This window comes from Phyllobates terribilis, unplaced genomic scaffold (assembly GCF_046119375.1).
Source record: "Phyllobates terribilis strain yellow unplaced genomic scaffold, ASM4611937v1 Scaffold_3__8_contigs__length_932513732, whole genome shotgun sequence".
Classification (NCBI taxonomy): domain Eukaryota; kingdom Metazoa; phylum Chordata; class Amphibia; order Anura; family Dendrobatidae; genus Phyllobates; species Phyllobates terribilis.
Window position 1 is genome coordinate 327,395,789 of NW_027362763.1, and position 15,367 is coordinate 327,411,155.

General features: G+C 46.9%; 1 protein-coding gene across 4 annotated transcripts in view; it reads left to right on the forward strand.

Annotated features, from left to right (window-relative positions):
• LOC141259330 (probable cation-transporting ATPase 13A4) overlaps positions 1 to 15,367 on the forward strand; it is a 1,218,891-nt gene that overhangs the window by 244,519 nt on the left and 959,005 nt on the right. The gene's annotated exons all lie outside the window — the stretch shown is intronic.

A 15,367-nucleotide genomic window follows, 5' to 3' on the forward strand; every position in this document is an offset into this window, starting at 1 on the left:
TGAAGCTGCAGGGGGATTCGGCCTGCAGCAGGCCACGCGCCAGGACGCTGGAGCTGGTTCCTGTCTCTACCTTCGGGTGCGGCCTGTCCAGACTGATCCCGGCCGCACCCAGCCCCTCAGTTTTCTTTCCTATCCGCCCCCATGGGGGTTGGTCCAGGGGGCATCTGATGACAATCACCCTTAGGGGCAGCCCCCCCACGCTGATGGACATCTCCACGGCTGCATCTATAGTTGCTGGGGGCGGGACCCTTCTCTGGAGCCACTCTGGGACCTGGCCCACAATGGGAGGCGGCTTCCTGCTGTCTTTTGGTGCGCACATAATGGCGTCCGCTCTGCCAGGGCGGGAAAAACGGATGAAGATGGCGGGAAACGGTCCAAGATGGCGTCTGATGGCGGGAATCGGCTACGATTGGCGGGAAACGACTCCGGACGGCGGGAAACTTCTGGAAATGGCGGGAGACTTCTTTTCAAGGTACATGTACAATCTTCTTCAGGCACGCAATACCCGTTTGTGGCGGGTTGGTCACGATCCTGCCGACTACGCCAAAGCTGACTCGCCCCCTGGGCCATGGGGCACGCGGAACCGGGCAGTAGGGAGACGCTGGGGGTAGTAGTGGCGGCCCGGTCCCGCGGCTCAGGGTGGTCAGACCAATGGTAGTCTGCTACGTGCTTCAGATAATGTCCGACTACGCCACCCGTGGATTGCGGTAATTAGGAACCGCCGCTGCAAGGCAGTCCGCTGGGGCCGATGATGTGTGCAGCTGGGATGGTGTGACTCCCCACGGGAAGAGTGCGGCCCCAGGGCAGTGTAGCGGATGGTGGGAGTGATGGTAGTGAGAGTCCCAGTACCGGTAGTGCTGGAGGAGCGAAAGAGCACACAGACAACGTATTGCAGTCCAATGTCTTTTACTCACAGTTCAGGTAGTCCAGGTCACTTCTGTACAGGTAGTGACCGCCCGAGCCGTGCTGCGTCCACCAGGTGTGGGGCTCGGTCAACTCCCAGGCAGTTCAGGAGCATGGCACAGGGCCCCCTTTTATCCTTTCTCTGGCCTGCCTCACCAGTGACCCACTTTTGTCCAGCTGCCACGGACTTGTGCGGTTAAACGTGGGCCCCGTCCTCTGCTGTCCTATATGGTGCCTTCCTAGCAGGTTTGATGAGGTGTCGCACCAATAAATGATCACGACGACCGGTCTTTGGCGGAGGGTAGTTTCTCCTCCACCAACTTGGGATCCGGTACCCTTAATCTGCCTGACACTTCACCCTGGATTCTCGTGGGTTCTTAGGGTCCCTTCCACCTTCTTGTTCCTGAGCCCTTCTGTTTCTCTCTCTCTCCTTCTCTCCTGTTCTGTCTTCTCCTCCTTCCCTTGGCCTCTTCTCCAGGCCCACTTCTCCTTCTCCTCTCAGGCTCCGGCCTCTTCTCTAGGCCTGCCTCTGGAGCAGCACTCAGCCTGAGCTGCTGCTCCCTGTCAGCTCTCCTCACAGACTGAACTTCTTCTCTCACTGAACACTGTTCTAAGATGGTGCCCACCTTTTATACCTCCCTCTAACCATGAGCCCAGGTGACCAGCAACCAATGAGCTCCTATCTACGCTCAGGAACCAACCCCTATCTGCCCCTACAGCACTGGGTGTTCCACCCCCCTCCCCACTCCAGGCAGGGACATAGTCGGTCGTGCCTGCACTTCTGTCTAGTGGGAGCACCGTTGAGCTGTCCCTCGGAAATGGGGTGTGTGTGCTGTATGCAGCTAACTGAGCCCTGGTCCATACTCCATCCTTACGTGGGAGTGGAATATCACACCTCTGGACTGAGGTGCAATACCCCTGTAGCGGCCGAATCCTCGGGGCGCTACAAATGTTCTTAGTTTTGAAAAAATTAGTTATCATTTAGAGGTTTGTGCAATAAAATCTGATTTATACCCTAACGGTTAATGATTTGAACATTATGCTGACTCATTTGCATCAACAATTTAGGAAAATGGGAGAAAAATAGAATTTGCATAATAATTTGGAATGTAGTATAAATAAAATAAATCTATATTTTACTTTTCTATTGGATTTAAAACTCTAAATTAATTCAAAGGGTTGATCTCTGATTTCTATTAAATTATTTTATTTATGAGCTATCTTGCAAACTCAATTTGCATTCCCTCTTTTGTTTCCAGTAATTCAGCAAAGCTAGAAGGAGAAAGACCACCCCACTGTCTTATTAAAATATTGTGTGCTTGAGGAAATGACCAATGGTCCAGATTCATTGAGGAAGGAACCTCAGCACACAAAAGTCACGGCTTACACCCTGCTTGCCGCATTTACTTAATCCTGGCTCCTGCTCCACACAGGTCCTTTACATCAAATACATCTCATGATTACGTTATTGCGCAACTAGATTTCTACCTACCTGCACCCACAACAGATGTTTGTGACAAAGACCACTGCTGGTCGAAATGTTCGACCATACATGTTTTTGACTCCTTGCCGGATCAAAATAAACTATCACTGCAACAAGACCAACTGTCTCATTTTCTTTTGAGGCTTTGAGGTTCCTTCCTCAGTTCAACAAACCTAGAGAGGCCTAAAAATATGCTGTTTTTTTTTCCTACTTTAGCCTTATTAGCTCTTGTGTTTCAACATGATCATATTATGTTGCTATTTAATTATTTGAATTGGTGCCACTTATACATGGAAACGAGTGGCTATACTCTGAGCTGTCTGCTGAGAGTGGTGCTTCTCCCCTTTTTTAAATTAAGACTGTCATGTTATATTGCTTTAGGCTTATGTCCCTTAGTTACTTTTAGGGTTCACTCACTCTGGCGTATAAAAAAAATATCGGTCCCATTCTCATCCAGGAGAGCCGGACGATTTTCTCTCACTTGTCATCCGTGTGCTATCCATACAGTATGCAATTTTTTTACTCAGCAATTATTAATCATTCATTTTCAATTTCCTATGCTATAGAATTGTAATGTATCTATAAAAATCGGATGTTATGTTGATGGTCCGTATGGCATGAGATTTTTTCTCGCACTGGACTGATTTTGGAGTAAAATCGCTGCACGCTGCAATTTTTTTCTCATGACAAATACTGCTGAGAAAAAATATGCAGATCTGCACTGCCTCATTGTATAACATTGGTCCGGGTGCCATCCGATTTTTTTTATATGCTTGTCTCATTTAAATGCAAGTGTGAACGAGCCCTTAGTATAATTGTTTATAAGTGGACAACACTGATCTTAGGTTATGGCATATACTAGAAATGAGCACCCACACACATTTGAAACTCCTCCAACGCCAGCTTGATGGCCAATAACTTCAATGTGGGGCAACAACAAACGCGATCAATCTACCGAGGTTTGCGTTTGGGTCAAATTTCCAGAAATGTATGATTTCATGCAATTTCAAACATTTTGACATTTGATTTGATCGCTGTAGAAAAAAAACTTGCCTTGCACCATTTCTCATTATGCTAAAGCATCAGAGAGCAGGCTAAAATCAGTCAGCATTACTGCGTGGGCCTCCTGATAATGCCCTGCAGCTAAGACATCTTACAGATTGTTATCATACCTTGAACAGTGGTTGTGACTGTTTATAATCTTAATTATTCAGACATAAATTCAGTAGGCCAGAGCCATATACCTTTATCATTATGTTGACTTTTGAATTTATGTTCTTCTTTGGTTGATCAACACAGACTATTGTTTGAATAAGCCTAGATGTTGATAATTTGAGTTCATATTTGTTAATTGATGAATGGCTGTTATTTACATCTCATATCAGCTCCTACAATGCATTGTCTGCTAGTTTTGCATAACAGAGACTCAGGATATTGGAACAATGATCTTTGCTAATATGCTAATTACATATTGTACTAGGCCAGCTTAAACAATGAGACATGAGCTCCTGATACCTTCCCCCCTGACCTATGAATGATAACCTGAGCCACAGATGTAAATATAAAAAGGGATTTATATCTTCTCTGCCAGAGAATCAGAGACAGCAATCAGGACACAGGGCTCCATCAAGAGGGATACAGAGATGACTCTACAGGATGTCAGCTTAGGGGACCCCAGCCCCAGCTGAAGGGATACAGATCTGCTCCTTTGACTATCACAGAAATCATGGATACATTAGAGGAAACCAGGTTGGGATGATGAGGTCACCTGATCCCAAGGATACGCTCGGAGAAAGCCAGGATGGGATTATCAAATCACCTGGTCCCATTGATATATTGTTTGGGGTTGCCAAGTGGGACCCTCCGGTCACCTGAAACCCATGGATTCACTTGAAGGAAGCCAGGTTGGGACATCCGGTCATCTGGTTCCATGAATATGTCCAGAGAAGCCAGGGTGGAACCCTCGGGTCTCCTGGTCATGTACATCAATGGACTGTCAACTTCCTATGCTTGCTGCTACCTCCTCTCTGTGGGTGTACATCCAAAACTGGAAGCCACTGGTTGAGGTAGTTGGCCCTGGAAGCCCCAAAGTAGCAGCTGCTCTATTCCTGGGGGGCCAGTGGAAGGGTGAGACTGTGTGATTTTGCACCATCTTGGGTATGTTATATATATATATATATATATATATATATTTTTTTTTTTTTGTCTGTTTGGTGGTTCAATAAAGTATTGCCACACTATTTTACCCTCTGTTGTCTGAGTAGTATTATGCCCATGGAAGACCTGTGTCTTCACAGTGATGGTCAGTACTTGGGCCATCACAGATCAATGGAGGACAGTTTGCATGGTAGAGTCGCTTTCCATCTCCAGAGTGACTGGGTAAGTTTCTCACTCCTGTAGAGAGTAAGTGTAATGAGGGGATTTGCTGCCCACCACCTCCCCCCTTTTGAAGATATGCGATGTTATATAATGCATTGCACTGTTTAAATGTGATTCCAGCTGTTTGACAATTTGTATGCATTTAGTTGGAAAATAGTTAACAGTTGGGACTAGCCAAGAATGTGAGGGGCTATGTGGGAAGACAGAAGACGACTTCCTGATAGTAAGTTAGATAGAGTAAAAAGGAAAAATCAACATCAAAAAGTTCTAAAAATGAAAAGTTTATTAGGTCATTTAAAAAAAAAGACAGACATGAGACAAAAAATTAAACAAAAATTGGGGAATAAAGGGGTACAAAACATACACATTCAGACAAGCATGTCCTTAGTCCTAGTCATGACCTAGGACTGGGGGCGTATCTAGGGGGAGACAAGTGAGGCATGTGCGCTGAGCGCAGCCGGCAGGGAGGCGCAGTTGGGCCGCATAATGTGGTGGTCCGATGTGGCTCCCCTGGCAGCTGCATTCTGCTACCCCCCGGAGTGAGAGTTAGCAGTTCTCTGAGCCAGCTGATATAGCCGGCTCAGAGAAGCTGCAGTGCATCGTCATTCGAAACTCTGACTGCACTGCAGGGTCAGAGCGACGTCAGCAGCGTGATCAGGTCATGTGATCACGCTGCTGTCGTCAATCACTGGCGCTGCAGTGCAGACAGCGGTGCACATTGATGGTAAGTGCTCCACACTGGAGCTGAAGATACTGGAGACATAGTGTGCTGTTTTCAATGTGCTTGGGGGTTGACTTAGAATGTGGGCATAGTGTGTGAGGGCTGATTTGGCATGGACAGTATTAGGTGTGTGAGGGGTCATTTGGGATGGGTGTATTTTAGGTGTGTGGGGTATTTAGTGCGTGAAGCGACATACGGGTATTTAGAAGGGGGGTGATTTAGTGTAATGGGGAGGAGTTGGGGAGACTTGGTGTAACTGGAGGGAAATTTGAGGACATTGTATGAGAAACAAAGAGGATAAATGGGGGGACATGTATGAGGAAACAGTATGGTGAGTGGGGGGATGGTGCGGACACAGTGTAAGGAGTGGGAGAGATATATGAGTGGAGGATGGGTACAGACAGTATGGTGAGTGGGTAATTGTTGCAGATTCAAAATGGGGAGGATGGGTGCGAACACAGTATGGGAAGTGAAGGGGTAATGTATGTGGACACAGTATAGGGAGCGAGTGGGGTATGGATGCAGTCACTGTATGGGGAACAAGGGTGATGAGATGTGTACGGACACAGAATGGGGAGTGAGGGTGATGGGATGTGTATGGACATAGAATGGGGAGCAAGGGGGATGAGATGTGTATGGGCACAGTATTGGGAGTCAGGGGATGTGTGAGGAGGCAGTATGGAGAGATAGGGGGTAAATATGAGGAGACAGTATGGTTAGCGGGGGTAACGTGAAAGGAAACAGTATGAAGAGGGAAGAGAAATAGTCTGAGGAGACAGTATGGGGGGAAAAAGGGAGTGGTCACAGAATAGATGCTGAGTAGTGGGTGGGGGATAGCATGGGGGGCAGTGTAAGTTCACAGCTAGGAGGGAACAATATATGATAAGGAGGGAGAGTGTGATTAGGGGCACAGTACAGCGACTGAGCCCTATAGGAGGGACACAGTGTGAGGACAGTGTGAAGAGGGAGCCCAGCATTGAAAGGAATGAGCAGTGTGGAGGGCATGTACCATAAGAAGGACAGTGTGGGGGTGATATGTTCTGCAGGGAATATAATGAAGGTCAATTATATATTAAGGGGCACAGAATAAGGCAGATATTATTATTCAGGATTATTATAATGACTCTGCTATCTTTAAGGGCATTGTGTGGGGATGCGCCGCAGAAGACCGGAGAAGATGGAAGTCTGCAGAGGCGAGCTGTGGATGGAAAAAGTCATCATGGCGTCTGGACAAGATGAAGAAGAAAAAAAAGAGAACGACTGCAGAGACAATGTCATCTATCAGGTACCTGGATGTAAAGGTTATTTCTTATACTGACTAATTCTCATGTTTTTATTTGTTAGGAGCTTTAAATGAATTGTCCAAATTTGTGATGAGTCTTCTGTAATCCTGTGACTGCAGACTTCTGACTTCTCACAGTGCGCATGTGGCGCCCCTGCTGCGCATTGGTGCCACAGAACCCAGAAGGGTGCACAGATGGATTTCTTCACAAGAGGCCCTCACTATATGCAAACACCTCCACCTTCCACCTCATACCAGCAGAGGGAGCCCTGATAGGGATGTATAAAGGGAAAGTGGAGCCAGGCAGCTCAGTCAGTGCTGAGTCTACAGAGAGTTTAGAGTGCTCAGGATGTAGCAGCACGCAGGCTGCTGTGTGAGGCAAGCTAGGCCTCTAGCAGCCCTGAAGCTTAGTGAGGGCCCCGAGCATGGTCGACGGCGAGGAGCAAAGGAGTGTGGAACTAAGGGGGCAGAGGAGCATAGTAAGCTCACCCCGATTTATATACCGGACACTGGGTCCGCGCCTACAGGGATTCTTTATGCCCAGTAGGAACAACCGGAACCCCTGGGGAACTACAGGTCCCAGGTCAACCAAGCAGAACTCATATACAGGACTAGGAATCACGAAGGCCCCAGCATCCAGGGAGAGTGATTGCCAAAAGAAAGTTCTACTACCAAGTCAGCAGGTGAAGGAGAGATCTAGCATAGAAGCCAGGCCCATTTGCCGGCTGGCCAGGAGCTTACACAGAGGCAAACACGGATCAGGAGGCCTTATACCCGCTCCCTGGGGAGAAATCCAAAAGTGCGCTCTTCACCTAGAGTACCCTGGACCATATCTAACAGTTGTACCAGTAAAGGTAACAAAGCAAAACCCCCTGTCTCTGTCCGTTACTTCTGCTGCGCCATCGTTCTTTACCTGCACCACAACGCCCAGCGCACCCACCATCTATCTATCTACACTGCCCTGAGGCCCGCTCCACCTGTGGGGAGCTGTACCATCTTAGCTGCCTTGACACCTGTCTCAGAGGACTGTTGCAGCGCTGGTGACCTTCACCAGACACCACAGGTGGCGTCACAAATTTCTCTGAACTTTTATTAGTAATCCTACCCACTTTTGTGCACTGTCCGCCCTGGGCCAGCCACCGTGATATATATATACTGTCCCCAAACCGTAAGGCCCCTGGGGGCATGGCACGCACTGCACGCTGTCTGGTTTCTCTTGTGCCGGCGACTTACATACATGTGATCACATGCCGACTAGACATGCCTGGCCTCACTCAATGACAATGAATTGAGTTAGGCCAGAAACGCCTAATAGGAATGTGGCCAGAAGTATACAAATCACATACTTGTGCTGACATGACCGTCCACTCTTGCCACGGCGAGGGAGAATCCTTAAATTGTGCAGTGCATGCACTTTGAGAATTCAGAAGCTTGCAGCCACTGAGTGACTGCAGACTTTCATTTCAAACTTGTACAAGCCCTTTAATTATAAAATAAAGGCCTGTAGCCAATCCTAACAGCGTGTAATATACTCACTGTAAAGGCAAAGACACACTGCCGTATAACTCGTTGGACGATCGCATTGCACTAAATAGACTGTCCGGCACCTCTCCTGACCTGAACATGACCGCATGATTGATTTGTATACTGCTGTAAAGTTCAGGTCAGGAGAGGTGCTGGCCAGTACGAGATTTATGATGCGATCCTCACACAACTTATACAGATCTCTGTCTCTGCCCATAGGATTCAGCTCTGCCTGCAGGTTCCAGCAGTCATCACATGGCCCCTTCACTCATGTGTGATTTTCACACTTACTGTCCTGTGATAACGAGCTTTTTTTTTGCTTCTCTCAGTTTTTCGCTGAAAATTGAATTAGGGAGAGCAGCTCGTTGGCACGTGACTAAGTGTATAAATCACATGTGTCATTTGGGGGGGGGGGGGGCAAACTGAATTCTTGCCCCAGGTGCCAGAAAACCTAGATACACCTCTGCCTAGGACTAAAAACATGCTTGTCCAAAATACGTAAGGTTTTGTATACCCTCCTTTCATTTTTGTTTGATTTTTTGTCTCATGTCTGTAATTATTTTTTTCAATGACCTAATAAACTTTTATTTTTATAACTTTCGTGCCGGTTTTTCCTTTTTACTTGTTCTGTGGTTCCACCGGGGGTTGCTGGCCCTCCGTTTTTTCGTGCATCGACATTGGTTTTCGCATTTAAAGCATCAACAATGGTGAGCTGATAATATTTTCCCCTTTTTTTGAACCTAAGATAGATAGAGTCCAGCGCTCAGTAGCGAAAAACATTAGGCCTGACAGTTGGCAGACTGACATGTTTCAGTGTGTTATGTGCGGAGAAAAAAGACCACAGGACATCAGTTAATACGTCCTAAGGACTGAGGAACCTTAATGAAACATTTGATGGATTGGAACCCAGGCCAAAGAGGCCACATAAATGGTATGGAACTTAACCCAGGGAAAGTACAAAGCCCACTTAAAGGGGATTGAGTGAAAAGGAATTATATCAGCAGAACTTTGGTGAACATTTATTTACAGTCAAAAGAAGCTCAACTGTGTAAATTGAAAGGAAGCAATGTTCACCATATTGGGACTTAAATTCTTCTATGGAGAGCAATGTATTTTCGAGATTATTATGAGAAATCATAACTATGTATCTCGAGCAGTGGGGTCATCATAAGTCAGTTGGGAACTGAAAGTAGCTGTGTGCAACCATAGCATTACACCTCGACCCGTGCAGTCCTCACAGAGGAAGATGAAGTCTCTCATAATCGTTTGCTGGATTGCAATGAGATACAAGAGTGTGAAGTGCAAGAGAAATGAAGTGTTATTACATGGAAACAAGAAGTGCCCATGTTTATGTAATGTAAAGTAAATAAATTAAACATTAAATTAATGTAAATAAAGTGTATGGGCTGACAAACATTTACCCCTGGGGGGTACACATGAACATATTGTATAAAAACATTTTTTTACGAGCATCATAAACACCCTTTAAAAAAATTATGTGGGTGGTGGAGGATGAGGGGAAGGAGGAAGACAAGAGCAAATAGCCAAAATCAGGAAGTGTATACCCATGTGTGGGTGTGAAAAGGTGCACGGGAATGCACCTCCCAAAAAAAGACACTAGATTTGAGTTTATGTTAAGCTGCTATCAGTCGGTGGTGTTGAGACGTCTGACCCAATCCAGCCCTTGTACATTTTTATAAGAGTCAGCCTTTCTGCATTTTCAGTTGACAGGCGGATGCGCTTATCAGTTACAATTCCACCAGCGGCACTAAAAACCCGTTCTGATAAAATGCTAGAGGCAGGGAAGCCAGGACCTCCAAGGCATAGAGAGCTAGTTCATTCCACGTATCCACATTGGATACCCAATAATTATAAGCCAGAGAGGAATCACAGAGGATGTTGGTACGGTCGGCAAGGTACTCCCTCAGCATCTTCCTAAACTTTGCACTCCTTGTGAGAGTACAACACGCCTCAGGACCTGTGGGATGGGAGGGGCTGAGAAAATTCTCCCAGAACTTTGACAGTGTTCCCCTGACTCAGCTGGATTGGAGTTGTGTTTCTCTCACCTGTAGTCCTTGGTTGTCCAACGAACTGTGACCTCTTCCACCAGAGTTTTCAGATGGGAATTTTTTTAATAGTTCCGCAACAAGGGTCTTCTGGTACTGCCCCATTTTTGTAGACCTGTCCACCTCAGGAATAAGTGATATAAAGTTCTCCTTGTAACGTGGGTCTAGAAGTGTCACCAACCAGTAATGACTGTCACCCAAAATTTTGAGAACACGAGGGTCATGGGAAAGGCAGCATAACATAAACTCAGCCATGCATGCCAGACTGCTAACAGGCAAGACTTTTGTGTCCTCACCTAGAGGACAACTGACCCTGCTCTCCTCTTCTCTGTCCTCAAGCTATCCATGCTGAACAGACGGTATGACAGTTGTGCAGGTAGTACCATCAATAGCACATGAAACTAGCTCCTGTTCTTCCTCATCCTATTCCTCATTGTCACCCAATCCATGTTGGGATGAGATGAGGCTTAGATGTGAGTAATCACCCTGTATGGTTCCTTGCTCCATCTCATCGTGCTTCGCCAGCAATGCATCCTCTTTGATTGTGAGCAGAGAGCGTTTCAAAAGACAGAGAAGCGAGATGGTAATTATGGCGTCATTACCGCTCACAATTTGGTGGAGTCCTCAAAGTTTTGGAGGATAGTACACGTCTGACATCCATGTCCACTCCTGAGTTCTTATGAGTGGAGTCTGAACTGACTACCGACGGCCTTGTTGATGCTGGTACTCAACAACTGCACTCTTCTGCTCACAAATTCTTCACATCATCTGCAGTGTAGAGTTCCAACGCGTGGGGACATCACACACCAGTCTGTGAGCCTGAAACTGCAAATGCTGCTGAAATATGCAAGGGCGGCGGAAGCTGTAGCTGACTTTCTAAACTGGGCACAAAGGCGGCATACTTTAACAAGCAGATCTGACAGCTCTGGGAAGGAATTGAGAAACCGCTGAACCACAAGGTTAAGCACATGGGCCAGGCATGGTACGTGTGTGAGCTCGCCCCGCTTCAGAGTCGCCACCAGGTTCCGGCCATTGTCACACACAACCATGCCTGGCTGTAGGTTCAGCGGTGTGAGCCTGTTCTTTCAGAGCTGTCCACAACTCTTCAGCATTGTACGGTTTGTCACCTAAGCATATTTGCTTCAGCAGTGCCGCTTGGCCGAGGCAGTGCTGCAGTTCTTCCAGCTTTTGACTGATGTGGTCATTTCGGAGATGGAGGCTGAAGAGGAGGAGAAGGCTGAGGAAGATGAGGTGCCAGAGCTGTAGACTGTGGGGGTAAGCCTGATTGACCTAGGGCCCGCAATCTTTGGCTTCGGGAGGACCTGTTCCGTCCCAAGGTCCGACTGGGTCCCGACTTACACTATGTTAACCCAGTGTGCCATCAGTGAGATGGCCCCTGCCCACAATCACTTGTCCACGTGTCCGTGGTTAGGTGGACTTTCCCGGAAACTGTGTTGTTGAGGGTGCAGCTATTGTTTTGGGACACGTGCTTATGTAATGCGGAGACGGCACACCGGGAGAAATATTGGCGGCTGGGGACCGAGTACCAAGGGACGGCAACCTCCATCAGGTTGCAGAATTCTTTTGTCTCCATGAGCCTAAAAGGCAACATTTTGAGCACAAGCAGTCACGAAATGTGTGAATTTAGTAGTATGACCTGTGGGGTGTTGGTTGCATATTTGCGCTTGCGTTCCAAGGACTGGGTTAGGGACAACTGAACGCTGCGCTGCGACAAGGACATGGATGTGCTTCCTGATGCAGCTACTTGAGAGTGTGCAATGACAGGTGTAGTGCAGGAGGCATCTTCGCATGCACTATGGACAGGGAATTGGCTTGCATGCACAACAGCAGAAGAAGCAGTGGTGTCACCCACAGACACTGTTCCTGGACCCTGGGGTTCGGCCCACAAAGTCAGGTGCTTTGCTGACATGTGCCTGATCATGCTGGTGGTGGTCAGGCTGGTAGTTTTGCCACCCCTGCTGATGCTGGCCTGGCAGGTGGTGCAAATGGCCTTTTTGGGGTTAACGGCAGAGTCTTTAAAAAACAACCAGACTTGGGAAGACCTAACAGTTGTACTGGCAACTTTCTTCGTGTTGGTGTCACGGGGAATAGTTGCCTGCCTTTTGTCTGCGGCCACCACACTGCTTCTTCCTGCCTGTTGGGGTGCTCTGCCTCCCCCTGTGTGCTGCTGTCCTCGCTCTGCATATCCTCTTGTCAGGTTGGGTCAGTTACTATATCATCCACCACCTTATCTTCCACTTCCGCACCCTGGTCCTCCTCCTGACTTTCTGGCAATTGTGTCTCATCATCGTCCACCTCTTGTGACACTTTGCCATCGTCGCCTTCGTGTGACCGTGGCTGCTCAAATATTTGGGCATTGCTACATGCAATCTCCTCTTGCCCCACTTCAAGTGAACCGGGCGAGAGGCCCGAATCTATGAATGGAAAAGTGAACAGCTCTTCAGAGTGTCCAAGTGTGGGATCAGTTGTCTCTGGGTACTCGGCATCGTGGGAGGAAGAAGGTTCAGGGTGAGGAATATGCGGTCCAGACTCACGGCTACTGAGACTTGACCGTGTGGAAGACAGGGTGGTATAGGTGGCTAAGTGACTGGAAGCATTATCTGCTATCCAACCAATAACCTTTCCATATTGCTCTTTGTTCAATAGTGGTGTCCTGTGGTCCCCTAGAAAATGGGAAAGGAAGATCAGGCGACAAGATGTGGGTGTTTGTTGTGGCAAAATTTCAGCTTGACCACGGACTCGGCCTCTGCATGCACCATCACCATCACCATCACGTCCAGTTCCCCGACCCTTGCCACGTGCCTTGTCCATTTTAAATGGAGGACATTATCTTCCACGCTCACTACAAATGGCTGAATTTGAAGTGAACTTATATGTGATCCGTGTGATGGAGAAAACACAGTTTTAAATACCTGGCCTGTGCGTAACTATTTTGAACAGCAAACTGGCGTCAATAGCTTCACTGACACACTGAAACAAATTCTTAATGGAGGCCAGAAATGGAAGTATTTTCCACACAATTATATGTTATTCATGTGACGGACAAACCACAGTTTTAAATAGCTGGATTTTTAGAGCTGTAATATGGATAGGACCTGGCTGTATTCTGCAGTGCCAACAAGCAAATGGCACAGAAAAACTGTACTCTCTGGATTGCTTTTTAAGCAAATAATGAGGATTAAGATCCCAAAAAAATGATCCTGGCCCCTGAGACCTGGGCCAATGTCTAGAAATATCTAACAGCAGCAGCAGACAAAACTAGAATGGAGCCTCTTGTGCTATATGCACTGCAGTCTGCCATATACCCTGCCTGCCTGCCCATATACACTGCCTGCCTGATATCTCTACAAATGGATTAGTCCTCAGAAGGACTGTTTGTTAAGATGGATATGTGTCTCTAATATATTTTGGTACACCTACACCAAATAGAAACAAGCAAATCTCTCCCTAGCTCAGTAGCACCTCTCCCTACACTGTCTGATTCCGGAGTGACTGTGACGAGCATGGTGGCGCCAGGTCTGATATAGACCTGATAATGCTGGGCGGCAAGCTAATCACTGTAATGCCACAACCAACATGGCTACGGCATTGCAGTGAGTGGCAAGCAATCCCTACATGCCAGGGGTGTACATAGAAGTCATGGGGCCCCATAGCAGAAGCTCTAATTGGGCCCCCCCCCCTACAAAAAAATAAATATTTGTTTGCATCACAGAAGAGCAGATCTCATAACTTTCCAGCCTTTACATAGTAATTTACCTCCTTCTGAAGTCATAGATTCCTCCTTCATTGCCCCCATAAAGTATGATGCCAACAAAAGTGCCCCCCAAACAGTATGATACCCCTATGGTGCATTCCTCCACATGCACAGTATAATGACACTATTGTACCCCACTTCAACTCCCACGGCAAAGTATGGTGACCCTAACACAGTATAATCCCCCAACTGTGAACCCCACAGAGCCCTCCATACACTCTCATGGCCCCACACAGCCCTCCAAACAGTATAATGCCCCCCACACAGCCTTCCAAACAGTATAATGACCCCACACAAACATTCACACTGTATAATTGCTTTCATACAGTATAATGGCACCCCACATAGCCCTCAAAATATTATAATGGCCCCACATAGCCTTCCATATAGTATAATGCACCACCAATAATCTTCCATATAGTATAATGCACCCACATAATCCTCCATATAGTATAATGCTCCCCCCATAAACCTCCATATAGTATAATGCGCCCCCCATAATCCTCCATATAGTATAATGAACTTCCCATGGTCCTCCATAGAATATAATGCACTCCCCATAGTCCTCCATACAGTATATTACACACCCCATAGGGTAAAATGCAGCCCCCATATAGTATAATGCACGCCACAGTCCTGCAGTATTATGGGCACCACGTACTCACTGATTTTAAAATACCTTATATTTTAAATAAGCCGACCCGAATATAAGCCGAGGCCCCTAATTTTACCACATAAAAATGGGAAAACCTATTGACTTGAGTATATGCCTAGGGTGGGAAATGCAGCAGCTACTGGTAAATTTCCCCATCCTCGTATGTATGGCCCCCTCAATACCACAATCCCTCGTATGTGTGGCCCCCACAATTCCTGGTATGTGATAGAGAACACTTGGGCCAACATATTAGAAAACTCACAGGTCAGTGGTGACAACAAGGACCGGTTCACCACTCATGACCGTGAGTAGAGGATTGCCTACTCAGGGAGAAATGAGAAACCACGATAATTGAGTAATAATGGCATAAAACAACAAAGTTTATTAGGTCAGTTAAAAAGGTATACAATAGTAATACAAAAATTGTATAATTACATATTAATATTAAGACAGTGAGTGACTATTGGATCAATGAGAGAGGAAAAGAAACTCCCATAACATCTTAAAGACCCCTAAAATATGTGTGTGCCAGGGCACAGTATATCCCAATGGGATCCACAAGGGGAAGAGTCAAGGGGA